We start from the raw sequence: 17,129 nt of genomic DNA, 5'->3' as shown, positions 1-17,129 counted from the left end.
TTCTAATAACTTTATAGCTTTCTATTATGAGAATTGATAATTATTTAATTCATCATTACTCTTTCATTGTTTCCAATTTATAAACTGTTCTATAACTTAAGCTGTCATTAAAATCTCTGTTATTCAAAGATTTTCCTGTATCCATATTATTTGGGGCTTCCTTTGTGGCTCAGATGGTAAAGAATCTGCCTGCAATGCAGGAAACCCTTGGTTTGATCTCTGGGTTTGGAAGATCCCATGGAGAAGGGAATGGCAGCCCACTCCAGTATTCTTTCCTAGGAAATTCCATGGACAGAGGAGCATGGCAGGCTATAGTCTATGGGGTCACAAAGAGTCAGACAACACTGAGAGATGAACACTTTTACTTTATATTATTATAAAAGAATAGATTCCTGAGAATTAAAAATGAGAAGCATTTGAACATTTTTAGTGTCTTCATATATATTATCAAATTGTTTTTCTATAAACACAGTAATCATTGAATAGAAGGTACATTTCAGAGAGAGAGATAAGGTGGAAAAGGTGAGGACAAAATAAAAGAGGATAAATTCTGAGAAATCTGACAGTGTATTTAGGACCAAAGTATGGGAAGTCAGGGAGAAATATTAGAAAATGTCTATTGACATTAGTTTCAAATTCACAGCCAAATGGAATCTAAAGAATATAGAATATACCATGTTGTCAAATTTGAGTCCCATATTGTGAAAGAAAGTGAGCGAAGGGATTATCACCACTGTGTTCTTTCCAAATCCATCAGAGGGGAGACACTGGGAAATTCAAGTTTTACATCATATGCTCATATTGGTTTTGATTGATAGGATTCATCTTTCAGTATACAGATGGCTTTCCTGATTTACTGACCTGCATTTGAGCCAGGGCTTATTTAACTGATGAAATGGCAGCTCTCTCACAAAACATATGAAAATAACACTATCAATATTATGACTAGTTTTGTTAACCCAGGATGATCAAATATTCTAACAAGTGAAACGTGACACCAGCAAGATACTGATTTATTTGCAGTTCCAAATTATACCAATGAAGATAAAAATTATATTTGTTTCAAAATTTAAGAAAAGACTAATAAACAACACAGTGCTAATTCTACAAGAGTTTTCTAATATTTCTCTGAAACCAAAGTATCTTCCATCCATTGCAATTCCAGAACTTCCCTGAAACTTCCCCTCCCCCCAGGCTTGTACTCATATTTCTGGAACTTGATGTTTTAAGAATAACTATATTTAAGAGTCACCAATGACATTATTTGATTAACAAATGTGACCCTATAGAAAATCATCTCAATCATTTCAGGATGGAAACTGAGGTACATGGTAAGCAGAGGTAAATAGGAGCATTCATGAATGTGTTAAACATATAATCACTGAGATCAAAATTATAGAATATAAAATTATGGGTAGTCTCTGATTTGGATGAACTCACATTTTAATGATAATTACAGGTAAGACTTATTAACCCTGTGGTTTTTAAGACTATTAGAATTAAGCACCTCATCTTGTTCCTGTTTCTTATGTACTATGCATCTCTCACGGTAGAATCTAAAAAATGGTAAATTTCCAAAAAGCTGAAGAGAAGGGACATCTAGCACAGCCTGAGCAGTTGAGAAAGCTTTTTCAGAGGGCAGGTAATGGCTGAGCTGAATTATCCTGGCAACAATCACAAACCACAATCCAGGAAGTACAAAGTACAATGCGACACCTCATAGAGGTGTCAAGGGTTTATAGGAGGTAAGGAATTCAGCACTTTTGAAAAGTTTGAGGTGAGAGGCATGAAGTCAAATGACGAATGAGTGCTGCCAATTTGGAGTCTCTTTTGAAGTCAGTGCTGTGCTATGGAAAGATGTTATATAAGTGACCATCATAATTATAGTAATATGGTTACAGGCATGTGTGTGCATACTTATTCATGTCCAGCTATTTGTGACCCCACGGAGTGCAGCCCACCAGGCTCCTCTGTCCATGGAACTCTCCAGGCAAGAATACTGGAATGGGTTGCCATTTCCTCATTTCCTCCTCCTGGGGTGGGTCTTTCCACCCCAGGGATCAGACCCCCATCTCCTGCATTGGCAGGTGGATTCTTTTACTACTTGAGCCACGTATTGACATGTAAAAAGCTCTCCACAGTGGAGCTGTGGACATTAAATTTGGAAAGTTTGGTGATTTGAGAATGTCATCAGGGTAATTCACTACTAGGCTAGTTTAATGGATCAAATGAGATATAATGGGACGTTTTCCCATGGGAACAAAAGGAAATGAAAAGAAGAGGAGATACATGAAAGATTATCACAGACATTTTACAAGTTTCTTTCAAAATGCTTATTTCTTTAAATCCCACAGATTTATATTTGGGCATCTTTCAAAATAGGGGCTGCCAAAATGAGAAAGAGTGAAAGCTAAATTGCCTTCAACTTAGAAGGATTTTTTTTTTCCCCCAGCTCTCATTTGCCTATGTTTGGTGTGGAATTAGGTATTGAAATCCACTCAAGTTTCTAATTTTCAGCTTCCTTGCACCCACACAGCCTCACAGCTGTGAGTTTGCTAATATAATGGATTTCCAGTTAAATCTAACAAGGGGCTCACTACACAAATATTCTCAGATGTTATGTTTCTATATAAATAAAACCTAGATCAAAATGTGGATACAAGTAAGCTTAAAAGCCTATATTTTAATAGAATGATTCTTAAAATTATTCTAATATGTTGTTCAGTCTCCCAGTTGTGTCTGATTCTTTGCAACCTCATGGACTCCAGCACTTCAGGCTTCCCTGTCCCTACCATCTCCTTGAGCTTGTTCAAACTCATGTCCATTGAGTTCGTGATGCCATCCAACCATCTCATCCTCTGTTGTCCCCTTCTTCTCTTGCCTTCTATCTTTTCCAGCATCAGGGTCTTTTCTAATGACTTGGCTCTTCAATCAGGTGGCCAAAGTATTGGAGCTTCAGGATCAGTCTTTCCAATGAATATTTAGGATTGATTTCCTTTAGGTTGATTGGCTTGATCTCCTTGCAGTCCAAGGGACTCTCAAGAGTCTTCTCCAACACCACAGTTCAAAAGCATCTGTTCTTTGGTGTTCAGACTTGTTTATGGTCCAACTCTCATATCCATACATGACTACTGGAAAAATCATAGCTTTGACTATACAGACCTTTGTCAGGAAAGTAATGTCTCTGATTTTTAATATGCAGTCTAGGTTTGTCATAGCTTTTCTTCCAAGCAGCAAGCAAATTTAAAGGTCTATATTTTAATAGAATGATTCTTAAAATTATTCTAATATGTAGCCATAGCCAAGTTGTTACAAAGTTAATTCATTTGACATATAGAGAATGGATTGGGCCTTCCCTGGTGGTCCAGTGGTTGAGAACCCACCTTGCAATGCCAGGGATATGGGTTTGATCCCTAGTGGGGGAAAATGGCATGAGGCAACTGGGCCCTTGCATCACAACTACTGAGCCCCTGTGCTAAACAAAAGACCCAAAGCAGCCAAATAAAACACAAAGAGAGAGAGACAGAGAAGGGAATGGTAAGTTAATCACTGGCACTACTAGAATTATCTAACTCAATGAAACTAAGCCATGCCCTGTGGGGCCACCCAAGATGGGCGGGTCATGGTGGAGAGGGCTGACAGAATGTGGTCCACTGGAGAGGGGAATGGCAAACCACTTCAGTATTCTTGCCTTGAGAACCCCATGAACAATATGATAAGGCAAAATGATAGGATACTGAGAGAGGTACTCCCCAGGTAAGTAGGTGCCCAATATGCTACGGAGGTCAGTGGAGAAATAACTCCAGAAAGAATGAAGGGATGGAGCCAAAGTAAAAACAACACCCAGCTGTGGATGTGACTGGTGATAGAAGCAAGGTCTGATGCTGTAAAGAGCAATATTGCATAGGAACCTGGAATGTTAGGTCCATGAATCAAGGCAAATTGGAGGTGGTCAAACAGGAGATGGCAAGAGTGAACGCTGACATTCTAGGAATCAGCGAACTAAAATGGACTGGAATGGGTGAATTTAACTCAGATGACCATTATATCTACTACTGTGGGCAGGAATCCCTTAGAAGAAATGGAGTAGCCATCATGGTCAACAGAAGAGTCTGAAAGGCAGTACTTGGATGCAGTCTAAAAAATGACAGAATGATCTCTGTTCATTTCCAAGGCAAACCATTCAATATCACAGTAATCCAAGTCTATGCCCCAACAAGTAACGCTGAAGAAGCTGAAGTTGAATGGTTCTATGAAGACTTACAAGACCTTTTAGAACTAACACCCAAAAAAGATGTCCTTTACATTATAGGGGACTGGAATGCAAATGTAGGAAGTCAAGAAACACCTGGAGTAACAGGCAAATTTGGCCTTGGAATACAGAATGAAGCAGGGCAAAGGCTAATAGAATTTTGCCAAGAGAACGCACTGGTCATAGCAAACACCCTCTTCCGACAACACAAGAGAAGACCCTACACATGGACATCACCAGATGGTCAACACCGAAATCAGATTGATTATATTCTTTGCAGTCAAAGAGAGAAGCTCAATGCAGTCAGCAAAAACAAGACTGAGAGTTGACTGTGGCTCAGATCATGAACTCCTTATTGCCAAATTCAGACTTAAATTGAAGAAAGTAGGGGAAACCATTAGACCATTCAGGTATGACGTAAATTAAATCCCTTATGATTATACAGTGGAAGTGAGAAAAACATTTAAGGGCCTAGATCTGATAGATAGAGTGCCTGAAGAACTATGGACTGAGATTCATGACACTGTACAGGAGATAGGGATCAAGAACATCCCCATAGAAAACAAATGCAAAAAGGCAAAATGGCTGTCTGGGGAGGCCTTACAAATAGCTGTGAAAAGAAGAGAAGTGAAAAGCAAAGTGGAAAAGGAAAGATATAAGCATCTGAATGCAGAGTTCCAAAGAATAGCAAGAAGAGATAAGAAAGCCTTCTTCAGTGATCAATGCAAAGAAATAGAGGCAAACAACAGAATTGGAAAGACTAGAGATCTCTTCAAGAAAATTAGAGATACCAAGGGAACATTTCATGCAAAGATGGGCTCGATAAAGGACAGAAATGGTATGGACTTAACAGAAGCAGAAAATATTAAGAAGAGGTGGCAAGAATACACAGAAGAACTATACAAAAAAGATCTTCACGATCAATAATCATGATGATGTGATCACTCATCTAGAGCCAGACATCCTGGAGTGTGAAGTCAAGTGGGCCTTAGAAAGCATCACTATGAACAAAGCTAGTGAAGGTGATGGAATTCCAGTTGAGCTATTTCAAATCCTTAAAGATGATGCTGTACTGCACTCAATATGCCAGCAAATTTGGAAAACTCAGCAGTGGCCACAGGACTGGAAAATGTCAGTTTTCATTCTAATCCCAAAGAAAGGCAATGCCAAAGAATGCTCAAACTAGGGCACAATTGCACTCATCTCATATTCTAGTGAAGAGGAACTACAAAGCCTCTTGATGAAAATGAAATTGGAGAATGAAAAAGTTGGCTTAAAGCTCAACATTCAGAAAACGAAGATCATGGCATCTGGTCCCATCACTTCATGGGAAATAGATGGGGAAAGAGTGGAAACAGTGTCAGACTTTATTTTGGGGGGGCTCCAGAATCACTGCAGATGGTGACTGTAGCCATGTAATTAAAAGATGCTTACTCCTTGGAAGAAAAGTTATGAAAAACCTAGATAGCATACTCAATAGCAGAGACATTACTTTGCCAACAAAGGTCCATCTAGTCAAGGCTGCGGTTTTTCCTGTGGTCATGTTTGGATGTGAGAGTCAGACTGTGAAGGAAGCTGAATGCCAAAGAACTGATGCTTTTGAACTGTGTTGTTGGAGAAGACTCTTGAGAGTCCCTTGGACTGCAAGAGGATCCAACCAGTCCATTCTGAATATCAGCCCTGGAATTTCTCTGGAGGGAATGATGCTAAAGCTGAAACTCCAGTACTTTGGCCACCTCATGCGAAGAGTTGACTCATTGGAAAAGACTCTGATGCTGGGAGGGATTGGGGGCAGGAGGAGAAGGGGATGACAGAGGATGAGATGGCTGGATAGCATCACTGACTCAATGGACACGAGTCTGAGTGAACTCCGGGAGTTGGTGATGGACAGGGAGGCCTGGCATGCTGCAATTCATGGGGTCGCAAAGAGTTGGACACGACTGAGCGACTGAACTGAACTGAACTTGAACACACTCTAGTAAAGTAATGCTCAAAATTCTCCAAGCCAGGCTTCAACAGTACGTGAACTGTGAACTTCCAGATGTTCAAACTGGTTTTAGAAAAGGCAGAGGAACCCGAGATCAAATTGCCAACATCTGCTGGATCATCAAAAAAGCAAGAAAGTTCCAAAAAATATCTATTTCTGCTCTTTTGACTATGCCAAAGCGTTTGACTGTGTGGATCACAATAAACTGTGGAAAATTCTGAAAGAGATGGGAATACCAGACCACCTGACCTGCCTCTTCAGAAACCTATATGCAGGTCAGGAAGCAACAGTTAGAACTGGACATGGAACAACAGACTGGTTCCAAATAGAAAAAGGAGTACATCAAGGCTGTATATTGTCACCCTGCTTATTTAACTTCTATGCAGAGTACATCATGAGAAATGCTGGACTGGAAGAAGCACAAGCTGGAATCAAGATTGCTGGAAGAAATATCAATAACCTCAGATATGCAGATGACACCGCCCTTATGGCAGAAAGTGAAGAGGAACTAAGAGTGAAGAGAGCTTAAAGCTCAACTTTCAGAAAAGGAAGATCATGGCTTCTGGTTCCATCACTTTATGGGAAATAGATGGGGAAACAGTGTCAGACTTTATTTTGGGGGGCTCCAAAATCACTGCAGATGGTGACTGCAGCCAAAGAAATTAAAAGATGCTTACTCTTTGGAAGGAAAGTTATGACCAACCTAGACAGCATATTCAAAAGCAGAGACATTACTTTGCCAACAAAGGTCCATCTAGTCAAGGCTATGGTTTTTCCAGTAGTCATGTATGGATGTGAGAGTTGGACTGTGAAGAAGGCTGAGCGCTGAATAATTGATGCTTTTGAACTGCCTTGTTGGAGAAGACTCTTGAGAGTCCCTTGGAGTGCAAGGAGTTCCAACCAGTCCATTCTGAAGGAGATCAGCCCTGGGATTTCTTTGGAGGGAATGATGCTAAAGCTGAAACTCCCGTACTTTGGCCACCTCATGTGAAGAGTTGACTCACTGGAAAAGACTCTGATGCTGGGAGGGATTGGGGGCAGGAGGAGAAGGGGATGACGGAGGATGAGATGGCTGGATGGCATCACCGACTTGATGGACGTGAGTCTGAGTGAACTCCAGGAGATGGTGATGGACAGGGAGGCCTGGCGTGCTGTGATTCATGGGGTCGCAAAGAATCGGGCATGACTGAGCGACTGAACTGAACTGAACTACCAGACTATAGTACTAGTGTGGTCCTTAGGTATTATCTAGTCTAAACAATAGACAGAGGCAGTTAAAGAAACGTGGAAACAATTTTTAAAAGACTTATGATCCTGGAATCAGCTCCTCTGTGAGTCAAAGTTAGAACATTTCTCTCTGAAAGCCTGATTAAAAAACCAGATAAATATTCAAATCTAATTCTTCATTCTGGGCCATACCACATGTTGATAGTATGAGAATATCTGGGGCTCGATGTCTGCAACCCTGGATTATAATTAAAAGTGTACTAGGTAAATCTCCCGTACACCAGAGTTTGACAGCCTGCAATGCAAGAGACCTGTGTTCAATCCTTGGGTCTGGAAAATACCCTGGAGAAGGGAATGCCAAATTGCCTGTTCAATGCCACAGAAAGAGAAGCCTGGCAGGCTATAGTCCATGGAGTTGCAAAGAGTCGGATACAATGAGCGATTTTCAGTTTTACTTTAAGACCATAGGGAACCCTCATCTCTCTAAATTTATTTGAATTTATGATTTCATTGTAAAAGTTCTTGGTGGTTTTATACAGAATACATATTTTTTAAATTGAATGAATGCTTTGAAAGATTCCCACTCCTACTACTCAAAAACTGCTTAAAAGGATAAGACAGAAGATTTATCCACGTGGTTAGGTGTGGATATGTGGCTAGGTGTATAGAGGGGCAGCCAGTAATGTATTAGTGTCTGTGCTTCCCTAGTGCCTAGCACAAAGCCTGAGGCATGGCAGGTATCCAGTAAATGTGTGAAATGAATTAACTGATTTGACAGTCAGTGACTTTCCTCTCAATAGGGAAGTTGTGGAGGGAAATTTCAGCTTCTGAAGTGAAGCCTTGAGTGTTCCCAATAATGAACACTACAGTCATCTCTTGATGGGAATGGGAAGAAATGTGTTTACAGGCATTCTGTAAGGCATTACATATACATATCTTGGGGGGTGCGGAATGAATCAATGTTTTGGCCATTGCTCTGTTTAAATAGCTGAGCTCCATTATTTTGTGTGCAGGATTGCTGTGCACCTCTAGATGGCGCTGCTGGTTCACAACTAAGTTGTCACACTATCCAAACCCAAGGCAGAAGAAAGTGTTCTGACCTCCGAGGAGCCATCTCTACATCTGTGACTTTGCCTCTTGCTGATTTGCAGGAAGTTGTATTTGAAAATGCTTCCACCCGGCCAATTCTGATCACCTCTCCTTCCTACTCTCCCCTCGTTATCTTGGTTTTCAAATTACGGAATCTGTTTTAAGATATTCTTAATAGAATTTCTAATTATGTTCATGCTCGTTTTGTTTATGGCATGCAGAATGAAAAGAGCAAAGATAACTGATCCACTTTAGGAAAAAGCTGTTTCTACCTGCAAATATTCCATGTTGAACTCGATACACATGGAACTCCATACTTACACACTCTGTACATAACTTTGTATGAGCTATATGATCCATCTGAGTTCAACTGTAATCATTTTTTAAAAGAAACATTGTAACACTGGAAATACAGCATTGCTGAAACGGAAACACTCAGGGCTGAAAAGGGTGTAGCATATGCAGGCTGCTCTGTTCTCTCATTCTCCGGACAGGCACCAGTGTTTTTTCATGGTACTTTTCCCGGGTTAGCTACATCTGGGATCAGAACTCATTGCCAACACAGAAATGAAGATGGATAGCTGTCTGAATATACCGTAAACTATTCACTAACCCTAACCTTGCATAATACAGTTTTTTAATGGTAGTTGTTTGAAATCCGAAGAATGTTAAGAGCCTTGCCCATATTTTCATGAAACAAGGAGCAGAGCTTAAAAAATAGAACCTAGATATACTGACCCCCTTTTAAGAACTTATAAGTTATGCTGTCTATAGTCTTATCTTTAAAATTCCAAGCCAGAGTCTCAAACTGTTAATGCATGATCTAGGAAACAGGTAGCAATGCATTCACTGATCAATAAGAACTTATTCAGCAGTTACTGTGAGCTCAAAACTACATCAAATAAACTGTGCTAAAGAGATAAAGGGAATGGCTCTTGCTTCCATAAGTTATTACTATTGCAGAAGAGAATGACAATAACAAGTTTTCCTGTGGACAGTAACGGTTTCTCGCCTGTTGCTGTGAGAGGCAGGCAGTAGAAAGAAATGTGCACGGGTACAGCGTCAGACCGTGTGATATGGCAGGAGCATGTACCAGCAGCTTAGCCAAGGCTGCCCTGATGGGGAACAAAGGCAAGGCTTAGATTCAGTTCAATGGAATGAACAGATTACATGGATCGTTTTCGTTTTTCAAGAATGAGGGTGAAGGTACTGGACACACAGGAGGTAGATGAGTGCATAGATTCAGATCTTAAAAATGTAACAATAATCAGAGCTGTAGCACACAGGCATCTGGTGTACCCGGGTGCTGTGTATTTCACTGGATTCTAGCAAGACTACTGCTGTGGCTGCCAGCATGACAACTACTTCCCATTTTAAAGACCCGAACATCAAGACTCAGCAATGCAAAGAGGCTTACTCAAGATCGCATAACCAGCTGCAGAGGTAGTTTCAAAGCTCATGCCTTCAGCCTCTGCATTAGACTGTCTGATTGCCTTTCAATTAGAATCAAGGAGGCGAGTGATGAAACACCTGTGCTAGTCCATGACAAATTTCCTGTTTCAGTTTCACGAACAGGACTTGGGATGTGTCCTTGAATCAGAGGGCAGGGAATACTTTAGCTTGAAAGAAGTGAAGGAAGCCACAGAGCTCAGAGGGACATTGAACTTTCCAGTACAGCAAGGCTAACATCACCTAGAGCTTCAGTAAGTTTGGTGGCTGAAGAAAAGCAGGAGATACCTCATCACTGATGCAAACTCATGGAATTAGAAATTTGAACTCAGGTTTCAGGAAAAAAAAAATTAATAAGAAGGGTAGGAGTCTGAGCATATGAGGAGCTGGGTACAAAACTTCAAAGATTCCAGAACCAACACTAAAAAGTAGCTATTTCTACAAAATTTACTCCACGTTTTAGGGGCAGAGTTGGTTCAATCTGCAGGTGCCAATAGGCAGAGATCAATGCCTTCATTTTAGATCTTCCTATAGTTCTAAAATATGCAAAAGCTATGTAATCTTAGCATAAGGCCATGAAGGAAAGGGGAAAAGAACATGGGTAAAGAGATCTACCTACAAGGATTGTATGTAGAGGTAGTGTGGATTCTCCATTTGGTATACTGAAGCCAAGCTGCTGCTGCTAAGTCGCTTCAGTCGTGTCCAACTCTGTGCGATCCCATAGACAGCAGTCCATCAGGCTCCACAGTCCCTGGGATTCTCCAGGCAAGAACACTGGAGTGGGGTGCCATTTCCTTCTCCAAGGCATGAAAGTGAAAAGTGAAAGTGAATTTGCTCAGTTGTGTCTGACTCTTCATGACCCCATGGACTGCAGCCTACCAGGCCCCTCCATCCATGGGATTTTCCAGGCAAGAGTACTGGAGTGGGTTGCCATTGCCTTCTGAAGCCAAGCAAATGTCTCTATTAACTCTCTCTAAGCTTCTCTTCTCTTTCCACATCTGCAGTGATTACAACTATGCCTGGAACAAAGAAAGTGCCCACCAGGTGAGTGTTGAGTGTGTGACAGAGTCAGTTTGCAATCCTTCATCTGTTCAATAAATATGTAGCCAGCATCTTCTATAGCGAATACACTGTTGTAGTCCCTGGGGCTTAAAGAGTACTGCTCAGGAGGCTTAAATATACATGGGCATTTTCACAGAAATAAAAAAGGTACTGTCAATAAACATTAAGCAAAAAATCAAAGAAGGATTTTGAGTATGGGGGAAGGAGAAAATGTGACTTCCTGAATCTAGAAAAATTCTGAAGTTCAACAAGAGATTAGAGTCTTAAGGAAAAGACTGTGTGTGTACAGGTCAAGCCACATGAAAGAATGAGTTAGAGGAGAAATCATTCATGGTGGATGGTGGGAGGACACATGGTTTTCTTTTACTCAGATTATTTACCTGGGGTAACTAGGGGCAGCCGCATTCCTGAGCAACACTATTCCCAGAGTCTCTTACTCTAAAAGACCATCATAATCCAATAATGCAATCCAGAGTCTCATCTTTCTTTTTAAAGAAGTTGTCTTGATTCTCTTGCTCCCTTTTCTGTTTTCTGGATTAAATAATAAAAGCTAGAGTGTATTTACATATGAATTAACACTGTAAGTGCCTTTACATACTAAAGCATAAAAGTGAAGTAAGTAAGTGAAGTCATTCAGTTGTGTTGGACTGTTTGCGACCCGTGGACTGTAGCCCACCAGGCTTCTCTACCCATGGGATTCTCCAAGCAAGAATACTGGAGTGGGTTGCCATTTCCTTCTCCAGGGAATCTTCCCGACCCAAGGATCGATCCCAGGTCTCCCGCATTGGAGGCAGACGCTTTAACCTCTGAACCACCAGGGAAGCCCAAAGGATATAAACAGGCAATAAACACCCCAGCCAGAGCCTCCTGAAACCACAGGGACATCACAGTCATTGGTCCCTTGAGATCCAGCCTCGCCATCAATGTCATGCCCTGTGGGTCTCAGTAACATCACTAATTATTCATCCACAGGCCTGCTTGTCCCATCACCACTCTATACTGGGCACAGTTGCTCATTGTTCTCCACTGATTAGAATGGGTGATTTATAAATGGATGAGAAGGAGAAAAACAGACCAAGGCCATTACTTGCCAGCGGATTTTTCTAGTTGCTTGACTCTTGGGTAATCAATCCTCTGTGGAGTCTCTCTTGTCCACTTACAATTGGGATTTCTTTAAAGTGACTTTCTACACTGATAATTGGAACAAACTCCCTGTATGTCCAATTCTAAAAGACAGCTGAAATACCACATTTTCCTTGATAGTATATGTCTCTAAACTCACTCTTAAACTGCTTTTTATGTGAACACTATAATGTATGATGCTAAGACTGTAAATTGACAGACTGAAAGGGCTGTTTGCAAAGTGTGGGTATTATCAGATCAAGTATGTCACCTCTGAAACACTCAGACTAGCTCATGCCTGTTAATTGCTGATGGGCAAAAATTCAGACAGTGCAAATGTTGTTAAATTCTATGGTATAGGGACTTCCCTGGCAACCCAGGGGCTCACTCGGTGCTCTCAATGCAGGGGTCCTGGGTTCGATTCCTGGTCAGGGAACTAGATCCCACATGCCACAACTAAGACCTAGCACAGGCAAATAAATAAATATAAGTTAAAAAAAATTCTATGGTATATCTGTTATTAGTTTTCTGAGTTAAAACTGTCTTTAAACAGTGCCTTATATAAGCACCTCCTCTTAATAAGCCAAGACGACAGATCAGGATAGGAGAAGGTATATGGTATGAGAGAGGAAGGAAAAAAAAAAAGTGTGTTAATTTCCATTGTTAGTTTGACCCAAATAATTCTCAGACGGTCTCAGGGACTGGGCCCTTTTTTGTGGCCCCTTGGTTTCTCACATAGCACATGACATAGGACTGTGAACAAGGCAAGTGTTCATATGTGATAACTATAGCAATCACATCATGCATATTACCCCAAATTAAAGCCTAAAGAGAAGTGGGAATTTTAGAGGAAGGAAAAATTGCATTGATGAATATAGGTTCCTAACGTCTATTTATTTCATTTGGTGCAAGCCTATCAGTTAACCTCTTATAACCCTGAGATTAAGCAAATGAGCTCTTCCAAGGTATCTATGGATAAATATATCCATTTCAATTCAGTAATGGAAAAGAGAAACCATAGTTTATTATTTTACAAATAATTTAAAATTTCCATCACAGAAACCACTGTAAGTTCAGCAAAACATGAGGCTATTTGGTAAGATTCATTATTTTTTAAAGAAACTTCCTTAACAAAAAAAGTAGTATTAATTTTCTGTATTTTTAAAACTTGGAATTTTTCTTTTGCAATTAGCAGCATGTATCTGCAGATAGATATGTAACATACACCTATATATTAACTTCTGCATGTAGTTGACAGTTTTAACATCTTTTGAAAACTGTTTACATATAAATATGCTTTGCTCTTTCTTCCTCAGTATTGTCTAGAAAAATTACATTGGAGTAAGATATGTACCTTCCCATAGATACTCATTCTTCAGAATCATGACAGTTCTGTAGACTTGCGGAAACCACAAGTTAACGAGTGAGATGTCATGTCCAATGAATTTGTTTAGAAACCTGATCACCTCTGCTGCCTGAAATAGGGACAGTCATGGAAAAAACTAATTATCTGTAAAAAGACTATAAAAGTTTATCTGAAGGACAAAATGGATAAAGGGACTAGACAGATTTCTATGGGCTTTTTTTCCTTTTTAAAATAATCTTTTGGCCATACCACGTAGCATGTGGAATCCTGGTTCCTGAGCAGGGGTTGAATCCACATCCCCTTTATTGGCAGTGGACCACCAGGGAGGTCCCTCGTCTAGGCTCTTGTTATAAATGAAACTCTAAGTTCAGTTAAAAAGCAACAGAAGTTTGAATTTCCAGAAACTGACCTGTTACAAACTTTGTTTGTTATAAGAAAGGTTCTATTCTATGTTTTTTTTTTTTTTTTTTTAAAGGAGAAAAGGGTAAAATGGCAAGAAGAATAGTTCTGGGGGAAAGTGATTAACCATTCTCTTAAATATTAAAAGAAGAAAAAATTCCACTCATTAACCCATTTTTCATCTTGCTTTCCTATATGCTAATCACTAATGTTCATAATGATTACAGGCCTACCAGAAGACCTGAGGATCACAAGAAGATTAAATTTTACTCATTAGATTGTAGCTAACAAGGCAGGAGAATGTCCTGATACATGTAACAATGATTTCCAATAACCTGCTCTGTGACCTTGGAAAATTCACTTAGCTGCTCTGAACCTCACTTTTAATATTTGCCAAATTAAGTGATTGAAGGGGATAATCTGAAGTTCTTCAGATAACTAAAAGTCAATGATTTTTAAGATGTCACCAAGAAAAACCAAACAAACCACAATTCAGTTCAAAAATGTCCTTCCAGCCAGAAAATTAAATTACTAAAGCTCTTCTCAGAGCCATCAGCAGCTCCCAAAAGCCTATACAGATGACTCTGAAGCATAGCCAGATTTGGGTATCACTGGTAATACTCATAGTCTCATTAGGAAAGCATTGCCTAGGAGTCGGACAAGGCAGAGGAAGGTCAAACTTCTCAAAGACTTTCTTCAGCTTGCGTCGTATGCTAGCCAGAGACTCCAACTGCAGGGCTCTGGGTTTGTAGAAAGTTTTGACTTTGAAGATATGGAAGATATACTAAAAACTAAGTGCTTAATCAGGGGAAGCTGGGAGGGATATAAGGGGGGAGATAATTGCATCAAGAACAAGAACCTGTATTTTTAAAGATTCAAGTAATATAGAATATGGACTAAAATCTAAGTACCTTAAAATCTTTTGGACCCCTAGACCTGGCCCATTTCACTAATCATGCTATAAGTAATTATAACTACTTATGCTATAAGTTACTATGCTATAAGTAACTAATGCTGTGAAACATTAAAGACAAAACAAACAAAATTTCTAGGGGTCTCCCTTGGAGTCCTGTGGTTAGAACTCCACCTCCCAGTGCAGGGAGCATGAGTTCAATCCCTGGTGGGGGAATTAAGACCCCACATGTCATGCAGAATGGCCAAAATAAAAACGAAGATTAAAACCAAAGCCTTCTATTCATGAATATGTATAGAAACGGTAAGACACACACACACAATCCCAGGACATCAGCAAGATCACATGCTCAGCTGATCAGATGACCTGCTTTTCTTTGAGATGTACCATACAGCGTGTACAGGTCTACCTCTTTACTTGAAATGCTAGCAACAAAATTCCATGGTATGAATGTACTTGAATGAACTGTTCCTCTAAAACTCCTTGAATTAAATAGTTTTAATGTTTGACTATTTTATAACCCATATCCCTATTTAATTTTCATAGTTTACAAATAGTTTCTCACACTTTTTGGAACTAGATAGGGTATGACTTTTGAATAAACAAAGAGTAATATCCCCTCCCTGGAAATATTATATATTATTGAAGGAAAGCCCATTCTTTGTCTTAGGCTTTAAGAAGGTGGCCTACGCTTCAGTCTTGTTTTTTTCATTACTGGCTGTGAAACAGAGAATTAATTCCTCTTGCAGTCCAGTCCCTCATCTGCAAAATGGTTCGACAGCTTTGCAGGCATTAAGAAAGCAAAACCAATGTGTAAATCTGCTCTTCCGAAATGGTAAAGATATAATGAAGTAAGTTAAATACTGAAAAAAAATAAATATTTTCTTAAAAATATAAATAAAAGCCACCAAACTGTGCTCTTCGGAATCTTTTCAGTGAGTGTTATGCAGCTGCCAAGCCGTCACCTTGCTGGTGAGTCAGCCATAGAACCTATAGCACTCCTCACTGTCTGGTTATTGCTGTTCAGTCTCCTAGTCATGTCTGACTCTTTGTGACCCCATGGACTGCAGCTTCCCTGTCCTTCACCATCTCCTTGATTCTGCTCAAACTCGTGTCCACTGAGTCAATGATGCCATCCAACCACTTCATTCTCTGTCACCCCCTTCTTGTGCTCAATCTGTCCCAACATCAGGGTCTTTTCTAATGAGTCAGCTCTTTGGCCACTCTCCAGGTGGCCAAAATATTGGTGCTTCAGCATCAGTCCTTCCAATGGATATTCAGGGTTTCTATCTGGTGGTCAAAAGCAAACAAAACATTCCCATCTTGCTCTAGAGTCAGGGCATCTCAGGAGTTTTCCAGGGTCCATCAACAGCATTAAGTTGGCATAACTGCTATATCCTGCCAGTCATAGAATCCCAAAGAAATATGTTGAAATTCCTTCAGAAATATGCTGAAAAGTGTTTACTTATCCAATTTTAAAATGGCGGTAGAATTTCCAGAAGAGATTTGGTAGAAACATTTCAAGGACTCAAAAAGAAATTGTATCTAACTCATAGAACAGGTACTTCCTTTGTGGCTCAGCTGGTAAAGAATCCACCAGCAATGTGGGAGACCTGGGTTTGATCCCTGAGCTGGGAAGATCCCCTGGAGAAGGGAAAGGCTACCCACTCCAGTATTCTGGCCTGGAGAATTCCATGGACTGTATAGTCCATGGGGTCACAAAGAGTTGGACACGACTGAGGGACTTTCACTTTCACAGAACTTGCCCAAATCAATTTTCATCAGAAGAATCAGTGTGGTGTTATGATTTAAGAACAAAATACCTGATAAAATTCATTAATTCCCCAGAAAGCAACAAAATAAAAATAAGTAAACAAAGCCATGCTTATGGAAAATGCTTTCATTACATTGACTGTGTTTTTTGATCTTAACTGACTGAGCAAATTCACTTTCATTTTTCACTTTCATGCATTGGAGAAGGAAATGGCAACCCACTCCAGTGTTCTTGCCTGGAGAATCCCAGGGACGGGGGAGCCTGGTGGGCTGCCATCTATGGGCTGGCACAGAGTTGGACACGACTGAAGCGACTTAGCAGCAGCAGCAGTACTTATTTTGATGGGAGGTAGTTTTGGTAGAGAAGCACAGCTTGAAGCATATACTAGCAACCTAAATTATTTCTCCATAAAGGTGTTAAATGTTACTGATATGAATAAATTTTAAATTTAGACCTTCAGAGATAATTCTGACTGCTAACTTGGACCTT

The sequence above is a fragment of the Capra hircus genome, chromosome 18, assembly GCF_001704415.2.
Source record: "Capra hircus breed San Clemente chromosome 18, ASM170441v1, whole genome shotgun sequence".
Classification (NCBI taxonomy): domain Eukaryota; kingdom Metazoa; phylum Chordata; class Mammalia; order Artiodactyla; family Bovidae; genus Capra; species Capra hircus.
The sequence above is the reverse complement of the archived record's forward strand: the minus strand, read 5'-3'. Positions refer to the sequence as shown.